We start from the raw sequence: 6,000 nt of genomic DNA on the forward strand, positions 1-6,000 counted from the left end.
ACTGTGTTTAGAGATCAAACTGTGTATTAATAAGAGCACTAAAGCAAATATCTTCATTAATGTATGTATTTATACTAGTTCTTGGCTAAGACCATTCACAATGGGAGTCAGAAGTTGAAATCATATAAACTTGAGGTGATTCATGCACAAAACTGCTTTTTAGACATATAAAAAATTATTCCCTCAGACAAATAGATTTTCCCTCACAAACTGTCAACCATTTGCTTCATTTGCAGAGGCCAGGTAGATTCTCTTGCAGACTTTTCTTCCCCTTCTGCTTCTTATATTAACCAAAAAAATACTTTCGATATCTTCCAGGAACAGGTTCCCTATTCCCTGCATCTGTTCTAATATAGATAGGAGCCTTTATGTAGTTTTAATCGAGTAGAGGCATTTTGCTATGGCTTTCAGAAATTATTTTCTATGTTCTTTGGATGAAGCTCATGTTCCCTGCTTTAGCATCTGAAATAAATTAAGGTGCCTAAATCTCTGAAGGCACACTCTTTGCTTACTTTTAAATCTGGAGGTGTCTGTGTTCAATTAGCACCTCTCTCTGGGCCAAAAACTTTATAGATATATGTCTGTAGAATTACTTTGTTGTGAACAGTAGGTTACCTTCTCTGTGTCTAAATTCCATTATGATTTAGAGATCTGAAGATCATTTCCCAAAAGATCTAGCCTAATAACTGTGCTTTGAGTAGTATCATGAACTGTCCACACAGAAATCATCCTATAGCTAACCACAATCACTTCTTTCAAAAGGCACGGAAAGGGTCAAGGAAAGACCCTGTCTTGTGATGTGTGCATTTTACACCTTGTCCTATATACATGGATGTATATTGTTGGTCCCTAGATGATTTATGCAAATTAGATTTGTCTTTAATTAAGCAAATTTTTATTTTTGCTTTTAATTAAGCAAATTAAGCAAACTAGATTTGTCTTTAATTAAGCAAAAATACTAGTTACTCAAAGTACCACTCTCAGACCAAATTCAAGCTATAGACTTGTGGTTAGGTGTAGGATTCCTACTTTTGAAGGGAGATATATTCTTCTCTGGAATATACTTACATGCAAAAAATTAAGTAGTGTCAGGTATATATTTTAAAATGTTGAGCCCTTACTTATGTTTGCAAACTCAGGAAAATAATTAAGGCCTGAATCCAAATTAGTTAGAGAAGACAATTTAGATACCAAGTTTCAAAAGGATAATAGTTAAACTCAGAGATACATTCCCTCAGCATACTCTCTTAATCCACATCCAGACTACTGCATAAGTGTGTGAACTGCTAAACCTTGCTCTGAAGTTTAGTGAGCTCCAAGATTACCACTAGCACTAACTTAAGCTCCCTGGCAATAGCTGATGACACCTGTACTTGAGAACTTGAAAACATCTCAGAGCCAGGAAACACTCTCTACCTCTAAAGCCAACTAGTGTAGATTCACATTAACACAATATTCTTTATCTTAGACCTGTGCTTGGGATGGTATCCTTCTATCTCCACATATAACAATCTATTTTTATCCACGAGCATCTGGTTTTCGAAGCACAAAACTGAGGGCATCTGTTACATGATCTGAAATGTCATGGGCAAGGGATGTGAGTGTATTTGATATCCAAAACTTGCAGGAATAGTGCTGGAAACAGTTGGCGAGATAGTAAATTAGTAAGGAACAGCAGCACAGGGAGAGCCTTGAGTGTAGGAGTGGCTCTGGGCTTAGGCAAACTGAGCATTTTCAAGGAGACTGCTGGATGGTATAGGAAAACATGTGCCAGACAGTATGTTAATAATTAAGTAGTAAGAATAGCTGGAGGTTCAGGGCTTGAGCTTACTCCCTAGTCCTATTCTATTTAGCAGATTTAGCAGTGTAGACATTGAGATAAGGATTTACTGCTGGGCTCATTCTCTCCTAATCCAAAAAACTGTTCAAACATGACTAGATAAGGAGACAGAGGCTGATAACATCAGACTAGTTCCAAAAACAATGAAAGAAAAAAGGCAGCAGAAAATATTTGCTTTTCTCATTTGCAGTTGAAATAAACTCTGATATCAGCCTCTGATGCACATACAAGTTTAGCTGAATTTGTTAGAAACAGGAATACTGTATAGAGACCAGGTCAGAAATAGAAAGTAGAGCAGAAAAAGGGATCACACAGGTGAGAAGAAAGAACTATGAACACATTAGAAGAATGTGTTCTAACACAAAGAAGACTTAAATAGGAATTTTGCAAAAACAGTAAGAGTTGCAATGACACCTTGATCCTAGCCACACAATAGATCTTTAAGAAGAAAGTCTGTTGATGTTAAAACTGTAACATAAAATTTTATTCAGGTGTTTGTTTTTAATAGAAAGTGAAAAGAATAAATGAGTCCAGAGACAAAGCAGTAAAATAACAAAACATATCTTTGGCCAATTCTTGTGCCAAATCTGTTTTTTTTTTTTTTTTGAAAATTCTTCTTTAGATAGCATCTCTGTAAAGTACAATAAAATAACAACTAACCATATTCATTCAAACTAGTAACATGGAAAGATGATAGTTTAATTATTTCCTATTGACTCTAAGGGTTTTAAAATTAGCAGTTTGTTCTAAATGAGGTTTTCACAGATAATTGCCAAAATATATTGTTGTTGTGTTGTTATTGCAGTTATAATTATTCTTATTTGTAAATATCTGGCTGAAAATTACTGTAGACAGTTCACTAATGGTAGCAGAAATGGCAAGAGAATTTGAAGCTGACGGCTTTACAAAACAAAGTAACATTATATATTGCACAAAGTGATACCTAAGGAAACGTAAAATAGCTGTAATTATTTTAAATTACAGTTGTAATAATATTTTAAAAATACAGAACATCATTGTTACTCATTTAGAAAAAGAAGATCTTTTCATGTCATCTTCCTTAAAACATTCCATACTGCTGGGTTTGTGCTATGTCTGTCTAAATAGATGTTAAATTACTTCTTAAAGCCCTATAGATGATTACCAACTACATTCCTATGTTATTTATCTCAATAATATAAATGTGGTGCACAGAATACACCCTGAAACAGACACATTGGCTGCAGTGGAACTGCATATGTATTTCTAAAGATCTCTACTGATACTTTTTCTCCATGATCTTCGTCCTCCTCCTCCTCCTCCTCGTCCTCCTCCTCCTCCTCCTCCTCCTCCTCCTCCTCCTTCTCCTTCTCCTTCTCCTTCTTTTCCTTCTTCTTCTTCTTCTTCTTCTTCTTCTTCTTCTTCTTCTACTTCTTCTTCTTCTTCTTCTTCTTCTTCTTCTTCTTCTTCTTCTTCTTCTTTTCCTTCCTCTTTTCTCTTTGCTTTGCTTTTTCCTTTTAGTTTAGCTATGGTGTTTGAGTATTAGTGTGAAAGGTGTTTCACAGAATAACGGCCTGAAGCAGAAAACTGCTGATAAAACCTATAGTCATTGAAAGAATATTGTGACCTTGCTGTGTTTAGAATCATATGTGATCCATGATGTGATCCTGTAGAGTGACAAAGATGATTAAAGGACTGGAGCATCTCTCGTATAAGGAGAGATTGAGTGACTTGAGCCTGTTTAGCTTGGAGAAGAGAAGGCTGAGAGGGGATCTGATTAACATGTGTAAGTACATGAAGAGAGAGTGTAGGAGAGGAAGGGGCCAAGCTCTTCTTAGTGGTGGCCAGTGACAGGACAAAGAGTAATAGGTATAAGTTAAAACGCAGGAAGTTTCATCTCCATGTGAGGAGGAACTTCTTTATTGTGAGGGTGGCAGAGCCCTGGCACAGGCTGCCCAGGGGGTTGTGGAGTCTCCTTCTCTAGAGGTCTTCAAAACCCGCCTGGATGTCACCCTGTGCCACATGTTCTAAGTGTGCCTGCTTGAGCAGGAAGGTTGGACTAGATGAACTCTAGAGGTCCCTTCCAACCTTAAACATTCTGTGATTTTGTGATCACACAAATATGGATTTGTGTGTATCTATATATGTAAATGTATAAATATATAATTTGTGTATATATATATATATAATAGCCCCCAAGAAATAGTCCTCATAATTTTTGAGTAGATGAGCAAATCTGTGAGAAATGTTTCCTGAAATATCAAGAACCCATGTTGGGAGGGAGAGATGACATATAACTTTATTCATTTAGTTTCTTGGACTATCCCTGCATCATATGTACTTATGTACATATGTGTAGCAGAGATGATAACATGTTCTTTTCTTTATAGGCTTTACTGTCTACAGTAATGGTAGTCTAAAAGTAAAACCGGGAAAACTCTCCCCTATCCTTGCATCTTGAAAGACAATGGACATGTCCAGATGAAGTGCAAGAAAAAAGAAGGCCAAAATATTTTCACTAAAATTAGAGACTTACTAATGAAATTTTGTTTAGCCTCTTTATCTGGAGCAGAATACATTTCACACAACATGTAACTTAAATCAAGATGTCTGGGAGATTATCTTTGAAGATCTTATCAGGGAAAGAGACAAAACAGAAAGAAGAGATTAATGAAAAGGCAGGGTAACACAATACTCAAAACTGAAGGATCTGAGAGTGAGAGACATATTCAATCTTTTACTCTGGATGATTTAGACTAGAAATTAGACTAGAAATTTAGACTAGAAGGGCTGGAGTGATCCCTCAGCAAGTTTGCTGATGATACCAAGCTGGGAGGAGTAGCTGATAGCCCTGAGGGCTGTGCTGCCATCCAGAGGAACCTGGACAGACTGGAGGACTGGGCAGTGAGAAACCTCATGAGGTTCAACAGGGGCAAGTGCAGGGTCCTGCACTTGGGGAGGAATAACCCTGGACACCAGGACAGATTAGGGGTGGACCTGCTGGAGAGCAGCCCTGCAGAGAGGGACCTCAGCATCTTGGTGGATGACAAGATGACCATGAGGTAGCAGTGTGCCCTGGTGGCCAAGAAGGCCAACGGGATCCTGGGGTGCATTAAGAAGTGCGTCTCCAGCAGGTCAAGAGAGGTGATTGTCCCCCTATACACAGCCCTGATAAGGCCACATCTGGAGTACTGCGTCCAGTTCTGGGCTCCCCAGTGCAAGAGGGATGTGCTGGAGAGAGTCCAGCGCAGGGCTACCAGGATGATCAGAGGCCTGGAACATCTGCCCTATGAGCAAAGGGTGAGGGAGCCGGGCCTGTTCAGCCTGGAGAAGAGAAGACTGAGGGGGAACCTAATCAGTGTCTATAAATACCTCAAGGGAGGCAGTGAGGAGGAGGGGGCCGGCCTCTTTTCAGTGGTGGCCAGAGATAGGACTAGAGGAAACGGCCACAAGCTGAGGCACCAAAAGTTCCACAGGAACTTAAGGAAACACTTCTTGACAGTGAGGGTGACAGAGCCCTGGAACAGGCTGCCCAGAGAGGTTGTGGAGTCTCCTTCTTTGGAGATCTTTAAAACCCGCTTGGATGCAGCCCTGTGCCCCGTGCTCTAGGTGACCCTGCGTGAGCAGGTGGGTTGGACTAGATGACCTCTGATGTCCCTTTCAACCTTAAGCATTCTATGATTGTATGAAATTAAAACATTGCTTGACTCTATCTTCTAGAGCAGAAATCCCATTTTGAGAAACTCAGATGAAGAGATGAATATTGCATGTGTAATTGTGCAACTAAACCTTGTAATGCTGTAGCTGAATTTCATCCAAAATGTGATTTGAAAAGCTGCCATATTTCCAAGTAACTAGGAATGAACATCTACAGATATTTTCTTTGATTACATAAATGCCTCATATCTTATTTCAAACTAGCTGTGGTAATCATTATGGCATTTTTCCTCCTTATGTGGCTATATAGCCACAACATTTTTATGGCAGCTAATAAATCAGTTGAAGTGCCAGTGAAGTGTTTCTTCTTCTTCTTCTTCTTCTTCTTCTTCTTCTTCTTCTCTTCTCTTCTCTTCTCTTCTCTTCTCTTCTCTTCTCTTCTCTTCTCTTCTCTTCTCTTCTCTTCTCTTCCCTCTCCTCTCCTCTCCTCTCCTCTCCTCTCCTCTCCTCTCCTCTCCTCTCCT

This window comes from Nothoprocta perdicaria, unplaced genomic scaffold, assembly GCF_003342845.1.
Source record: "Nothoprocta perdicaria isolate Ctin4 unplaced genomic scaffold, notPer1 scaffold_67, whole genome shotgun sequence".
Lineage (NCBI taxonomy): Eukaryota > Metazoa > Chordata > Aves > Tinamiformes > Tinamidae > Nothoprocta > Nothoprocta perdicaria.